Here is a 16,871-nt window from a genome sequence, read left to right as displayed (position 1 = left end):
TCTAAACGAACTAGACCCTAAGACCAGCAACTCGACACGACGATGCAACCGATAATTCAATAATGCAAACAATGAATAGAAAATTGCAAAGGCTCAGACTGGCTTGGACAAAAGGATGAATAGATCTAACTTTTTTGTGGCTTTTTCTTGGACAATAGGTAAGAAAATAAATCTAATCTAGGGGAAACTGGAAATTCTCACCGAGCAACCTGAAAACTGATACCACTTGATAGAGGCAAAGGTGTCCCGATCTTTCGATGAGATGATAACTATCGATTTGGTGGAGTCGACTTTGACGATCCGACTACAAACGTGCACGACGTTGCGCCTTATCAATCGCTAAACCAATCTCCTGAGGTTACTGACGATGCCGGAAGCACGATCAGCCTGACCACGAAGGTCTATTCCTGCAAGCAATCGAAGAACGAGCAAGAATATGATAATGCAATCTGAATATTGCGAATATATATGAAGTATTGATAGTGGTGGGAATCCGTAAGCGGTCTTGGTCTGGTCGTTGGACACAAACGAAGTACACGAAGTTGCAATGGCTAACTTTTAACTAAACAAATTCCAAGGAAAAAGCTACTAGATGGATCTACTTATATAGGAACAAGGGGTGGCGGCCAAGGAGGTGGGAGGACGTCCCAAGGCAGCCTAAAACCAACCCTAGGTCGTACAAGGCACATGGGCCCAAGTGGAGGTGATGCAACACCTTTGGACTTGTAGTTTGACTCGGATTCTGGTGCAACGTCAGATTGTTTCGACCATAACTCAATGCTCCGGACGAATTTAAAGGTGAATCCAATTGTGTTGGAAAGAGCACGAAATCTAGTTTCCAACAAAAAAAGAATCACCCAATTCGGAGTCTGTATGAAAAAGTTGTTGGCGTTTTGAGTCAGGTATGTCTGTGCAGTCCGAATCTGAATCCAGAACGTGAGAGACTTGGACTCTATCTTCTCTTGGGCCAAAAGTGACGTGAGAGAACTTTTTGAACAGCAAGTAAACATCTCTTTCTCCCTTATCTTCATATGTGGATTGCACAAATGTCTCATACACCTGCAATTAGACAAAACACAAAAGTGTGTGAAGTATTTTTGTTCTGTATAACATAAATAGATTATTGAATAGTTTGCACTAGAAATCACCTGACAAATATGCATATATGCAATATTTTTGGTCGTATCAAAGGTAGTCATGTCCTCATCAAAACCTTTGTGACGAGAGATGATGATTTAAACCCTGTGTTGCCAGTTGTGCATAGTCCGTTTGTTTTACAAGATGCAGTTAACCAGTTCAAGGTTTTTGTGAGTGATGACGTAAACCTGTTGGATGCAAAGCTGGTAAGTTCATTGTTTTCCGTCATTTATTTTTCTGGTTTGTTGCATTTCTTTTTATAGTTATTTTGTAAAACAGTGGTCCTAGTGCTATGTGTCGAAATAACTTTTCATTTCATTTTTTGTTTTGTTGATGTGAACAGATTATGATGCCGCGCTCCAAGGATGGTCATTATTCCTTATACACGATGAACCAGCATCGCCAGACGTTTGATATCCATGACACTAGGAAGTACACTGGCTATCCTGATGTCATGACAAAGTGGTGCAGGACTGACTACCACTCAGATTGCACTGAAGTGGTATGTCATTTTTTCTTGCCAAGTGCAAAGCTTTTTTGTGTTTCTCCTACTGCATTTTTTTATAAACTGCACATGCAATGTTAGCACACATAGAACCACACTTGTTTATGTAGTGCACTGCAACATATGCGTGACAGAACTGCAGTTTCTCACACCCCCCATAATCTGTGTAAAAAAGGAGATAAAAGGAAATGACCTCAAGTGCATTTAAAAGAGGGACTGTCTAAACGTTGAGAACAACTTTTGTATTTTTTGGTTCGTTTGAATAGTAATTTGATCTGTGGTGTGTGTTATTTTTACCTTGTGATTCCTTTTTTGCCAGATGAGGAGGATGACTTAGTTGCTGAAGGCGATTTATGGTGAAAAAATATATAAATCTAAGAACCACCCTGACTGGGTTAAATTGGCAGAGAAGCCCTCTTACCCGGTCGTGCCAGCGCAGGGAGCAAACGAGTGCGGAACCTATGTTCTGAGGATGACGCAGTTGTATGACGGCCAACGTCTAGTTGAGAAAATTATCAAATCCGACGTAACACCTTCTCTGTTTTCTTCTTTTTCTTGTTACTTTTTTTTTATTTTACTTTTTACTTTTTGTTCTTTATGACAACCTTTTATTTGATCATTGTCTGCATTTTTTAAATTTCCTTTTCCAGCCTGCTGTTGAAGATTGGAAGGCGGAGTACATGTTCCAGCTGCTGTCAATCCTTCGAACATGTTGTGTTATGAAGACATGCCGCTTGAGCTACGAGATCTGATTGCGGGCCTCGGGCTTACTTCCCTGTCGCAGTCACAGTCGCAGATGCAGTAACAGTCATTTTGGCATTGTTTCTACTTGGTAGAAGCATGTGTATGGACAAGAACTACGGTTCATGTTGTGTACTGTGTGCTGTCTAAGGTAGACAATGTATGAAAAGACTTTTGTTTTCTGTTGTTGTGTTTTCGTCTGCTTTTTGCAGCAATGTATATGGACGAGTTTGTATCTGTATGTGTATTTTATATAAATAACTCATATAGTATATATATGTGTATATTTTTTATTTCGTTGACGACCATGTTCTGTGTGAACTGGCATTTGTGACGCTTATATGTATCGTATTTGTCCCATAAACTGCATTGCATGTGATGCCGAACTTCTTCATCCAAGAAAAAGCACTGCATTCTGTCTACAAGTCTGTGCTGCACCTGTTTTTTTGCTGCACTTTTGCCGCAGACCCTGTATTCATGTGTATATCCTGGAACTGCATTGCTTTATCATATTGCACTACTTTGCCTAACCAAATGCACTGCTTTTTGCCTAACCAAATGCACTGCTTTTTAGCCTAAAGATGCGTCCTGCAGTTGTTTTTTTTATTGTTTGTACGGTAAGGTAGGGGGGTTGCCCCCTCATTTTTTTAGCTGTCTATAGATTTTTGTATTGCTATTGTATTCCCTGTACTTCACGCATTGCGTGCGTTAGCGTGAGGCCGAGCAGGGGTGGGAGGGGGGTCGTGACCCCCCTCCCCACCCCCTGCGAGGCCGAGCCTGGAACGAGCCGGAGGAGGCGGCGCCGCGGCGTGCCGCGGCGCCACATGCACAGGCGAGTCCGTCACACCCCGTCGCCTCCCTGTCACACCCCGTGCGCCTGTCAACCAAGCCAGGATGTGACGTGGGATTGTGTCGTTGTAGCCAAGTGAAAAGATTCGCCGTGGTAGTGTTATTGGTTGGCTGGAAAAAATATTCGTCTAAGCGAACTGCAATGCTTTATTGACAGCACATCTTTCGTCCCATACCGGACTGCATAGCGGATTGCATTTTTTTAGGTGAGGGGGTACTGGAGTTACTTGCTAGTTGTGCGTCGTTGGGCTTTGTTTTTTTGGGCTGTGAGAATTTGTTGGGCCTGTGTTCGAGGAGTGAAGACGCATTGGGCCCAAGTCGGCCTGTGAGCACGGCTGGTTCCCGGCGCGTTGTGTGCAGCCTAATGTTTAGTCCCACCTCGCCAGCGGAAGGCGCGCCCGACCTGTTTATAAGCGCTGGCGAGGCCGCCGTATCGAACACCTCTGGTTACTTATTTGGGCGCTTATACACGGCGCTCGCTGCTCTATGCTCTCTGACCTGTGGGCCCATGTGTGCCCGGACCCATGCATTGTGGCTCAGAACGGCTCGCCTACGGTGGGCGCAGACCTACTACGAGGCTTGCTGGGGCCGGGTGCACCTGTGGATGTCAATTTTTTTCTTTGTATTTTCTCTCTTAAGTATTCTTTTTCAATGCAGGGGTGTGCACTGCTTAGCAAAACATCCTTGCACTGCATTGATCATGGTTCTGTACTGCATGTGCACGCATTCCGTACTACACATGTTTGCGCTACATTTTTGTGCACTGCATGGGTAGCATTTTTCTTTATTGTTTTTCCCTCTTACATATAATTTTTTCTAGTGTACAGGTGTGCACTGCTTTGTTGCCTGTATGTGCACTGCATTCGTCATAGTCATGTGCTGCAGGTGTACACATTTTGCACTGCGTGCATCCTTCTTTGTGCCAAAGTTGTGACTGGTTATGCCAACGCTGCGGACTGCATGACTTACATTTAAGGACCGCATCAGGTGCACTAATTCTGCGTTGTGCACTGCGCGAAAGTGCTTCTCTTTTGCTTCATTTTGAGCATGTACCGCACTTCATGCACACATATAGTGAACTTCCTGGAAAGACTTTGGAGAACTGCACACATTTTTTAGAGACCTATTACGGGACTGGCTGGGGCCTGGTTGCAGTTGGGTGGTCAATTTCTTTTCCTTATCCGAAGCATTTTTTTCTTTTGGAGTATATATATTTCGTGGTAGTAGAAATGATGTCATTTGTACTGCTTGCACCAACATTGAGTACTGCACTGTGCGTACCAAGTCTGTGTGTTGTGCACTGAATGAAAGCTGCAGCAGCACCTCTCGTTCTGCATTTATGCATGTACTGCACTTCATGTATACACTTTGTGAACTGCCTTATATTTGTTATGTGAATTGTATTCACGTTTCTTTATAATTGTATGCGGATTATATTTTTTATACATATAAATATTAATGTTCTTTTTCTATAATTACTTTTTGTGGACTGCATGTGTACAAATGTGTAATGCTTATTTTTTACCATTGTGAACTACATTAATCTTTCTTTTTTAGGTATGAGTTGTAGTCAGATTACTTAATTTTTTTAACATTTTTTGAATATGTTTTGTATGTGAATAGTATGTTTTGGTATCACACATTAAATTTTTCAAAGTTTTCTTGATACTTGTTCTAACACAAACTAATTTCAGCGAAAGCAATTGATCACAAGAAAACTGACGATACATAAGCAAACAACAGAAAAAAATAATGATAATTCTAAAACGACATTGTTTTTACAAAAGAAATGTTCGATATGAAGCAACGGACATAATCAAAAGCTTGCATACCTGAAACAAAGAACAACACAACGACTAAAGAAAAGTGAAACTAAAACATAGCCCTAAATTATTTCTAGTTGCTGTATTGGATTACAGCCTTGTTCTTCTTCTGCTTTGCTTCTTTGTCTCTTTTTGGCCTGTCCAGTCCCACGATGACATCGTATATGATTCTCCAAGACTCATATGTTGCGAATGCATCTGTTGCTGCATACTTGATAAGCTTTTCTGGCAGTGGGCAAAATCCCCACAGAGTATGGTCCTCCTTGCGGTTAATTTTTTTCTTCATGTCATGGTAGTCAATGTCTATCATCCTGCCGGCAACATCAGCCAAAGAGTCAAACTTCTTTTTATTGTATGGGTCTCTCCATTCCACCTGAATATCAATGTAGTTGTCGGAGTTGATCTCCAAACCAGATAGCTTCAGCTTGCTTTTGTCTCCTTCAATGGAGAATCCGACGAAGGTGTACTCACCATTCATGAGGAATTTGTCTAGTTCCATTGGCCTGCAATATGTTTGTATAGAGTGAATATAGTTTATTTTCTTAGAACTACCAATTTTTTTTGTTTTTCTGAAACTGAACTGCAATATGAATATCTGAATCTGTTGCATTGAGTAGTAGCTAATACTTTGTTCAGCATAACTAGTAAATCTGATAATATATTGCATAAACAACGCATGTTTTGTGCATGATTGTATTCTTGAACTGAATTTCATACATGTTTTGTATAGTAATGTTGCAGTTTTCTATTGTTCAGTCAAATAGTTTGTATTTGGTAAAACAAAATAAAACTGTGTGTATTGCTAGATCGTATAATTCAAGAATTGAACACATGAGTGACATACATGGAGCCAGATGAAAACTATCAATGAATTCATATGTCATGCTTTTCAAAAATGAGAACCAAAGTTTAAATATTGGCAATTGTAGTGAAGAAAATTTAAAATCAACATTGACAAACAATAGTACAGATTGATAGTTATTCTGACCTGTCTTTAGCTGCAGAGATGTGGTAGACAAGGCATTCTTTTTCTACGCATAGCTGGAGCACTGCTGCCCGCTGTGGCTTCACGTAGTGCGTGTACTCGACATCAATGCCGACTAGTTTGACGGGCATTCCGCTGAGCTTCCTCCTGAGCATGGACAGCATCTTGTCCACGTCTTCACCCTTGCTTGTGCGAACGACGTGGAGCTTGTGGTTGCCGTGGAGGTCGATGTCGTGGAGCTCCCTGGTGTACCTGTGGCGCTGCTTGTATAGAGGTGCATCCGCCATGACTCTCCTCTGCTCTCTCGTGTTTGTTCTGGAGAGAAGAGGTTAGTGAAAGGAAGTGTAGAGAAGAAGAGGCAATGGGGTTTTTGGGGGGACGAAGTAGTTGTGTTTTCTCCTCTGCTCTCCTCTACTCTCCTTGACAGGACGTGGGAGAGGTGGAGCGGGGTGGTAGCGTGGTGGGGCTCTGTTTTTAGTTACGTGGCAACTGCAGAGAGGTTCTATTATGAGGAGGCTCTGTTAGTGCGTTGGAAATTTGGAACGTCGTCACCTCTTTTTTCGTGACTAGTTCAGGTATGCACGCAACTGTCAGAAAATGTGATGATTGTGTTTTCGGTGAATTTTCCTAGTAAGTGCACTTCTTTTCTATAAGAACAGAACTGCGTATGTCCACAAAGTGTACAACATAGAAGTGAAATTTATTCTTCGTACACTGAATTATATCGGATTAGGATTCATACAGATGTACGGACATTTAGTTTTTTTGATGGAGTTATTTCTTTTTTTCTCTTTTTTTTTGATGGTAATGCAGCTTTTGTGTGGATGGAGGGTAGTGTGGGTAGCGGTGTCGGACTGCTTTGCTTAACTAACATGGCTGCATTCTTCATTTTAGCCATACTGCAATGCAGTAGAAAGAGAACTGTATTTCACAAAAAAGAATACTTTGTGCTTCCACGTGGAGAACTGCATTGTTGTACGTCACGGACTGCATTTGTACGTTGACTTCGGGCTTCCTGCGTTTTATTTATTAATAGCGAACTGTAGTTTCTGGCAGTGGCCACACACATTTTTTGTTGTTGTTGTTATTCATTTAAAAATGTTTCTCATTTTTCTTTGATGTTTTATTTTTGAACTTATTGTTTTTTCTTGGTTGGCCTTGTTGGGCCTGTGTTCGGGGAGTGAAGACGCATTGGGCCCAAGTCGGCCTGTGAGCACGGCTGGTTCCCGGTGCGTTGTGTGCGGCCTAATGTTTAGTCCCACCTCGCCCGCTGAAGGCGCGCCCGACCTGTTTATAAGCGCTGGCGAGGTAGCCGTATCGAACTCCTCTGGTTACTTATTTGGGCGCTTATACACGGCACTCGCTGCTCTATGCTCTATGACCTGTGGGCCCATGTGTGCCCGGCCCCATGCATTGTGACTCAGAACGACTCGCCTTCTGTGGGCGCAGACCTACTACGAGACTGGCTGGGGCCGGGTGCACCTGTGGTGGTCAATTTTTTTTCTTTGTATTTTCTCTCTTAAGTATTTTTTTCAATGCAGGGGCGTGCACTTCTTAGCAAAACATCCTTGCACTGCATTGATCAGGGTTGTGTACTGCATGTGCACACATTCCGTACTACACATGTTTGCGCTGCATTTTTGTGCACTGCATGGGTAGCATTTTTCTTTATTGTTTTTCCCTCTTACGTATCATTTTTTCTAGTGTATGGGTGTGCACTGCTTTGTTGCCTCTATGTGCATTGCATTCGTCATAGTCCTATGCTGCAGGTGTACACATTTTGCACTGCGTGCATCCTTCATTGTGCCAACGTTGTGACTGGTTATGCCAACGCTGCGGACTGCATGACTTACATTTAAGGACTGCATCAGGTGCACTAATTCTTCATTGTGCATTGCGCGAAAGTGCTTCTCTTGTGCTTCATTTTGAGCATGTACCGCACTTCATGCACACATATAGTGAACTTCCTGGTAAGACTTTGGAGAACTGCACACATAAAATGGTCTGTGGATTATAATTTTTTAGAGAATTATTATTTAAAGATTTACGGTTACATCGTGGGAATTGCTGCAGTCAAAGTACATCTTCTTTTTTGGTTCCTTTTTGTTTGGTAACATAAGCCTTTATTGATTGTCCTTCATTCTTGGTAACATAATTTCCATTAACTCCCCTTTAATTTTCAGTTTTGACCTTTTTGCATTCCTCTTCTATAAATGTAGGCCAACTTCTACCCTTCCTTTGCTGTTCATTTCTCCTCTAGCCGCAACTTCTCTCCTTTCTCTAGCCTCAATTTATTTTTTTCCTTTTCTAGGTTTTTGTTGTGATGGCTCCAGGCCCCTGCGCGAATCTCTCCTGCTGCGGCCATGGTTGTGGTGTGCCGACGCACTGCGATTGCTCAACTTGCTCGCAGGCCCGTCGTGCTCGTCGTGGGGGGAAGGTATTGTGCCGAGCTGGGCGAGCCTAGCAGCTTGCATATGGCACAGTATTCACGGAAGGATTGGATATGGGCCACATCAACGTTACTGCGTTCTATTCCGCCCTGCTTCGCCGTGGCCTTGGCCGCACAAGTCCTTTTGTCCATCAGCTTACGCCAACAGATGTGGAGACTCACTACAAGATGGTATTTTTCGCTTGATCTGATTTTTTCTTTGTGTTTTCTATTTTTTTGTATAATTCCATACTAGTCTGAACTTCTAGTTTTTTAGGAATGCACTTATTTTATTTTATTGAAGTGTACTGCACTTTATACTTATATCTTGTTTTTATTTTTTTTGCTTGTGTGCATGGAGCTCGTGTTTAATTTGCATGGTTACAATATGTGAACTGCTTATATACTAGATGAGTACTACTAGTTTCCGCAATTTCCCCCGCTTGTACGTTGTGTAGTACATGCAAGTAGTCTCAAGAACTTCATAATAGTTATAAGCGCACTGCTTGTTTGCAAGTTCTGTACTGCACATTAGTTTGCGTTTAATCTGTACTGCTTTTTCTGGACTGTTGTACACTTCATCTAGCTCGTGTCTCTACTGTGTGTAGGGTTTTACTGGTCTGTGCAAAGTATGAGAATTGTTCTACTAGTATCGTCGCCAAACAGTTTTAATTTTTTTTTGCAGAAAATTCCCCAACGAGCTGTTAGGTATCTTCGGCTCAAGTAGAAGGGAATTCTCCAAGTTGTTCTTGGTAATGGACACCTTAAACCAGCCAAGTACCGTGTAGGCATTGACGGGCGGCTGTGTCTGCAGAAAGGCTGGAAGGAATTTGTCATTGATAGTGGCCTAAAGTCTGAGCAAGTTGTTGTCCTCAACTTCTTTGAACTTGAGGATCGTACGGTTAGAATCACGTTTGACGTGATTGGTTAAGGTTATGTGGTTGATTTGTAATAAGTACTTTTGCGTGTTGAACGCTTCATCTTTTTGATGTGTTTTGTAATAAGCACTTTTGTGATCTGAATCGCTTCAATTATTATTCTGAACTTCGTGCTGCCAGTGAGCTAACTGCATTTTTTACATCGTTGTTGGATCAAAATGTGTCATTGTTTTACTCTAGACTGCTATATATATGGTATACTCTATACACCATTTCTCCTTACATGGTTTAGTTTAATAACTCATAGTCAGCGGGAAATTTGTGTTTACACAAAATTTAAACTGATACATAAGTCATACAGATAAGCAAACTGCTATGCATATGATTAATTTATTGAAGTTCATCTATTTGGTCGGTAACCTACTGCTTCTCCGCGGTGACTGGAGCGTGTCTAATGTCGCACTTTCTTTTGTTTTGCGTGGCGGTGTTGCTGGTTCTTGTCTCTGCACCGTTGTGTAGTCCCTCGCGTGCTGGTTGATGGCGGCTTTTGTTTTTCAGCGCTGTGAACTGCATCCTTCTTTGCTCCCCGCGCGCTGGTTGATGGCTGCTTTCGTTTTCCAGTGCTGTGAACTGCATCCTTCTTTGCTCCCCGCGTGCTGGTTGATTGCGGCTTTTGTTTTTGAGTGCTGTGAACTGCATCCTTCTTTGCTCCCCGCGTGCTGGTTGATGGTGGCTTTTGTTTTTAAGTGTTGTGAACTGCATCCTTCTTTGCTCCCCGCGTGCTGGTTGATGGTGGCTTTCATTTTCCAGCGCTGTGAACTGCATCCTTTCGTGCTCCTACCTTGTTTTTTGAAAGTGGTGTCGTTCTCGGTTGTTTCTGTATAGCAGCATTCCCTTGTGGTGGTCTTGTTGGCATTGTTTCTTCATGTTCTTTGTCCTCTTCACTCTCTTCTTCCTCCTCTTCTTCCTCTTCCCCATCTTCATCATCTGTTTCTTCATAAGCCACTGCTTCTTCAGTTTCTTCATGTTCTTCGTCCTCTTCACTCTCTTCTTCCTCCTCTTCTTCATCTGCTTCTTCATAAGCCATTTCTTCTTCAGTTGTGTCACCATCTTCTTCTTTGATTTCATCTTCTTCGTCTTCCCCATTTTCTGATCTTGTTCTTTTCTGATCTTGTGAGTGGAATTTCTGTTTGGTTGTGCATCGTCGTGTCCTCGGTTTTCTTGTACATGTCTTTTTGTACATGTCCTGGAATTGTGGCCGCTGATTTCATTACATGTCTTGCACTTTCTTATTCCCAGTGGGTGACCATCACTGTCCAGCTCAGGCTGTGGCTTACTGTTTTTGTCATCATTTTTCTCCTTCATGCAACCTTTTTTTGGGTTGCGTCATCCCCTTTCTTCCTTCCTCTTGTGTTTGAACATGAGGTGGAAGAATTGTTTCTTTTTTGATAGCACCAGTTCCGCTGTGTTCGGTATTTTCTACTTGCTCGGCATTATTGTCATGTTGGGATTTCTCAGCTTGCTTTAGTTTTGCTTCTTCTTCTTCTTCGTTGAGCACATCAACTTCCTCAATCAGTGCCCTCATACCAGACAACGCTATGTGGCACCCAGCGTCGGACCTTGTCGCTCTGTTTGCAAGGTCCATTGTTGTTTCTGTCAGCAATTTTCTGCGGCAAAAAAGCGAGGTTCCATCTGGTGCTGTTTGTTCATAGTCTCTTCTGTCAAATGTTGCATTTGATCTTGCGTTACGGGTGTATCTTTTAATGATGTGCACCTCAGGAATCTTGAGTACTCTCAAATGAGAAAGCATGCATAACACATGGACGCAAAAGAGCCCTGCAGACAACACATGATTTCTTTGTTTTGTAAGTGAACTGCATGAAATTAATAAACACATTTTTTCGTTATTTGTTCATTTTAAAGAAGTGAACTTCATTTGGTTTTGTGAATTAGTCATGCATGTGGACTTTTAAAGTTCAGTCAGTGAGCTTTCGTGCATGACTATCACAAACTAGAATTTTTTTGTGATAGGACTCTCACCTGTGTGTGTCCAGAGTTTGCACTCACATTTGTAGACACCTTTCTATTCATCGGCGACCACTTGGAAATTATGCCTTGCCCAGTCAAATGCATCCGATCTATTGTAGTGGTGTACGAGATACTTTGTCGGGTTCTCAGGGCACCGTTCTGCTCTGAATGCAGTGCTACGGTAGAGTGTTTCTTTGAAATCTGCAAACACCGCCCTTGTATACACTTTTGATAGCTGAACTTCAAACCCAAACTGGGTTGTTGTCTTTACCTCTGACTGCATGATCAGAAATGCACTGTTACGAACTAGAGAAATGAAAAAATTGTTTGTTTTTGTAGTTATATTTTTAGCAATTTTTTATTGACATTTTGTTTACCTCATTTGCTACTGTCTCTGCGTGCTCGACGGCCTTCCTGGTCTGAATGCACTTGTCCACCTGCTAAGCAAACAAATGGAGATCATGCTTCTCTTTGACAAAGTTTTTCTTCAGTATGCGGTTCATGCTCTCGCTTCTCTGTGTGGAAGTCATCCGAGCACAGAAAATTTCCTTGTAGTAAGCCGAGATCCAGTCGTGCCTGTCATCCCACAGCGAATTCATCACTTCATCGTCTTGCAAGTTATATCTCTGAATGAGGACCTTCCATGCTCGTTCAAATTCTGACGGCATTAGTGGGTGGTTCAGCACCGCATTGAGGTCATCCTTGAGTTTCTCGTGCGCCTTATACAACAAGGCGAGGTGGTCTTTGTACTTCTTCATGATATGCCACTGACACAACTTATGCAGAGTATGTGGGAGGATAGTTTTTAATGTTGCCTTCATCGAAGAACACTGGTCTGAGAAGGCACAAATAGTGTTTTTTATTAAGTTTTTTGTGTGTGTGTAAGATAGATGGAAGAAATATAAGTGCACCAAACAAACGTAAGTATGCAGCTGTTTTTTTTGTACCTGTGAGCATGCAGATTGGCGGCTTGTTGTTCATACACCTCAGAAATGTTTTGAAAACCCACTCGAATGACGGCATTGTTTCATCTCGCACGAGTGCAACAACAAATATGGTGCTCTGTAGATGATGGTTCACTCCCACGAAGACTCCCAGCGGCATGTGGAATTTGTTAGTTTTATACGTCGTGTCAAATGTAATGCAGTCTCCAAAATCTTCATACGATCCTTTGCAACTTGCATTGGCCCAAAAGATGTTTCTTACACGGTTATCTGCATCAACGTCATAATCATAGAAAAACTCTGGGTTTATCTTCTGCATATTCTCGAAGAAATCCAGAAGTTTCTTGACGTCATCTTGGGACTCTTCTCTGGCAAACTTTTGTTTCCTGCATTTTCAAACGCAATGCAAACTCATCTCATCAAACAGGAAATAATTACCGACAGGATGCTCAAGCGATATGGTTTGTGATGTGCTTACTTGTTTACCCAGTCGTGACTAGTATGTCCCATGTACTGCAGACCACCGGACATACGCGACAGCGTTGACATCATCTAAGCGTGTGTATGGTTGTCCAGTTGCATGTCTTTCACTAACTGGTCTATCAAAGGATCGTCTTTGTTGTGCGATCGCATGTGCAAAAGCATCCCAGGGCTTTCCAATATCTTGTGATTGTGGTTGAGTCCAACCAGTTCTATCACAAATTTGCCATCCTTCCTCTTTTTGACTCTAATCTTTGCCTTGCAGTCAATCCTTTTTGATGTCCTTTGACGTTTCCGGTGATAATCTGACACAGTCTGCTTGTGCGTCCCTTCTCTTGAGCAGACAATGTAGGCATTTGTCCTGTGTTTTGCCCTCTTGCGTATGCCAAACCCTGCACATCTTGCATAATTGTTGTAAAAGGCCCATGCCTTGTCGTACGTGGTGAACTTCATTCCAGCGGCAGGTATGAGGTTCAGCGGCATGTTTTTATCCTGCATTAAGTGCAATGCTCTATGAGATAATTTGTTCTGTTCTGTTTTTTAAATACGAGGAGTGCATACGAGTTTAATAAAGTATTGCAATGTTCCTAAGTTTTCAGAAGAATCCAATGTATTAGATGCTAGGTCAAACCTCACAAGAAATATCAGTGTGCACTGCAATGTTATCTGAATGGACTGCAACTATTATTATTATTTTCAGAACACAAACTTACATGTGTGTAGAGTCATTCACCCGATGGTGTTTGCAGCTCGCCGGGTTATATTGGACATGGCGGGGTTATACCAGAGCTGTGTAGTTCAGGATCTCGCGGCGGCAATAGTGAGGAGGATTTGTACCTACTGTTGACTTTTGACTGAGGCACCGTTGGTGGTTGCAGTGTCGAAGTTGATGCAGCAGGTCTGCTTGGAGCTCTGTTTTTCGGTGCAGCAGGTGGACGCTCAGCTCTGTTTTGGGGTGCAACAGGTGGACGTGGTGGTAATCCAGTGTTGTGACAATGTCTAAGTGGATTGGTTTGAAAATTTGGGAGCAGTGGCACATCATCATAGTCATAATCATATTCATTATCTGCTGCAACATCGTGTTCAACTGCATCATCATTGTCGGTTCGGACATGCTGTCCAAACGTAGTGAACTCGTGCTTATACTCTGGGTTTAGAACTGTTATTGGCTCATTTTCATTGTTGTCATCTTCATCCTCCTGTCGGTGAGTGCCCTCCCAGATGAAGGTGACATCGTTGTCATCCTCGACTACCTCTTCTCCCTGAAAAAATCATCTTCCGGAGAGTACTGCACCCTGTTTGTTGTCGTGAAAAATCCTCGAGGAATCACAGGGGTAACCCAGCCAGTATCTCTTTCAGAAGAAGCTTTACTCTTCTGAAAGTTGTTGTTCCCTGGGTTGTCAATTATGCGCGGCATTTTGTATCTGCTGAACGTCATTTCCAGCACACAAAATGACCGAGCTGCATTGTCAGGCAAAATGAACTGAATCATGCGAACTGCAATGTGTTTCAAATGGTACTGCGAACTAATGCACGCTGACTGCATCACCCTGCAAGGTGAATTGAAGTAACTTCACTGCATCATTGTCTGTAATGAACCTACACAAGCGTACTGCATAACCAAGCAAATTCACTGCATTTTCCCCCACAACGAACCGAAGCAACCGCACTGCATCGTTTTTGTAGGCGTACCGGACTGCGTGTACTGCTTTGACTGGAATAAGTAAACTGATATGGTTGAGGAAGTGTACTGCTTACCTCGTGTTGTAGTGATTTATTGCGTTTGCAGGAGGAAGTTCCCTTCTCGTCCGTCTGCACAACTTCCGCGTTTTCCCGTGCAGTCCACTTGCCCTTCAGAAGTTCATGAGCGGTCTGGATGTTGCTCAAAGTGAACGGAGACGGAGGATTTGCTCTGAAGGTCGTTGCAGACTTATTCCAAGGAGTTGTCGTGGATGAAGGAACCTTGCGCACAGTCCTCCTTGCTCGAATTGGTTTGATGTTGAGGCAGCACCAATCCACATCTGATGAAGTACAGCTAATTGCAAGCCCGGAGGAGTTCGGTGGCGGCGCTACCGAGCTGCTGTCGTGGAAGAAGGCCGATATGCTGGTGGGGGAGGTGTTTGTAGCGACCAGACCTCAAATAGTCTGTGCTGCTGTGCACCAGTGTCATCCCTGGATCAGTAATGCTGACACACACAGTACAAATGGAGGATTTATAACAGAGTAGCAATCACACACTTATTACATCGAATATCTCAAAAGAGAATAAGTATGATAAATATGGCTTAAGGCCATCTAAATACGATAACAGCGGAAGACTTGGAAGATAAGTGAGTCCATCAACTCCAACGGCATCACTGAGTATAAGACCACGACCTAAGGCACCTTACTCGTCGTCTGAAAAGTCTGCAACATGAAACGTTGCAGCCCGAAACGGGTCAGCACATGGAATATGCTGGCAATATAACACATAGAGAATAATGAACATAATAATGCTATACTACATGCATATATGGCTGGTGGAAAGCTCTATGGTACAGTTTTGCGAAAAGCCAATTTTTCCCTACTGCAAAGGAATGAGTTATGTTTAACTATCATGGTGGTTGTTAAACATTGAGAAGGTACCTCCAACTCAATCCCAATTAAGTGTCATCATTAACCCAACAAAATTAATTAAAGTAACATGGTGATGAGATTCACATGATAATCCAGGTACTAGATACTCAAGTTGTCCATAACCGGGGACACGGCTAACCATGATTAGTTTGTACACTCTGCAGAGGTTTGTGCACTTTTCCCCACAAAACTCGATCGCCTCCGCTTGATTCTCGCACTGCATGATGTTTGAGAAACGGATGACCGAGACACAGTGTTTCAGAAACAATCACCCTTTACTCCAGATGGACAGTTACACCTACTTTCCCCTACATCTGCTAGCCCACCTCTTCAAGAGATCATGTAACCTACTCAACTATGCTAGAGCCCATAATAGCTTGTGGCTGCACACGGAAGTTTCTAGCATGAATAATCTTATGATCCCTTTGAGCCTGGGTGGCGGTCCATAGGATGATCACACGGGTACCCCGGGATATCCAAAAATACAGGCAGCACTGGGTTCCCCAGGTGCCTCAATCCACCCAGATGTGAGTTTTATTTGCCACCTTAAGTAAACCATTATTAACAATCTCACATCTGTCATGAATATCTCTCAAACCCAATCCACGTCTACGAGCATAGCATGGCAATATAATAGCAAACGTAGAAGTAACTCCCAAGGGTTTGATAAATAACACAGGTAATAGGTACTACCTCAACTACATCCCAATACCCACAGTTTAATTAGATCCTAACCATGCAATGTTTGAGGATTGATCTAATGCAAATAAAACTGGGTATGGAAAAGTATGATCAAAGTGTTACTTGCCTTGCTGATGATCCGCGAAACCTAGAGATTCGAAGTAACAGGCGGCGCACTCCGGGTACTCTATCGCAAACAAACAAGCAAACAATAAGTACTCATCTAATGCACAGGTAAAACTCGAATAAAAGATCCAACCAGAAAGTTCAACTTAAGAACTCCGGTTTGCAAAAGAATCAACTCGAACGAAGCAACGAAAGTCAAACGGCGAAAGAAACAAGCTTCGTTTACTAATCTGGATCTAGGTCAAATTTTACAGTAGCAAAAACTTGTTTGATTAGGTTAAACGGAAAGAGAATTTCGAGACGAAACTCTAGGCGCTTGAATCGCCTGATTCCGATAAACGAGCGAAAAGTTAAACGAAAACGAAGATCTGATCTGAAATCGAGATCTGTAAAAATCGCGGAAAAATCCGACGAAAAAGAAAACTGGCGAACGGTTAAAAAACGGACGTTCGTTAACAGCGAAAATCCGACTAACACGTTCGTTAAAACGAACGGATCGGTGAACGTTCACTAAATAATAAAACCGAAGAAAAATAAACCGATCTAGGGTTTAAAAAAATGAACGGTTTTTTTTCAGAAAACCGGCAAGGGCGGCGGCGGCTCGGTACCTCGTCGGGACGGGCTCCGGCGGGGCGGCTTGGGGCTCCGGC

Source organism: Triticum aestivum, chromosome 7D, assembly GCF_018294505.1.
Source record: "Triticum aestivum cultivar Chinese Spring chromosome 7D, IWGSC CS RefSeq v2.1, whole genome shotgun sequence".
Classification (NCBI taxonomy): Eukaryota; Viridiplantae; Streptophyta; class Magnoliopsida; order Poales; family Poaceae; genus Triticum; species Triticum aestivum.
The sequence above is the reverse complement of the archived record's forward strand: the minus strand, read 5'-3'. Positions refer to the sequence as shown.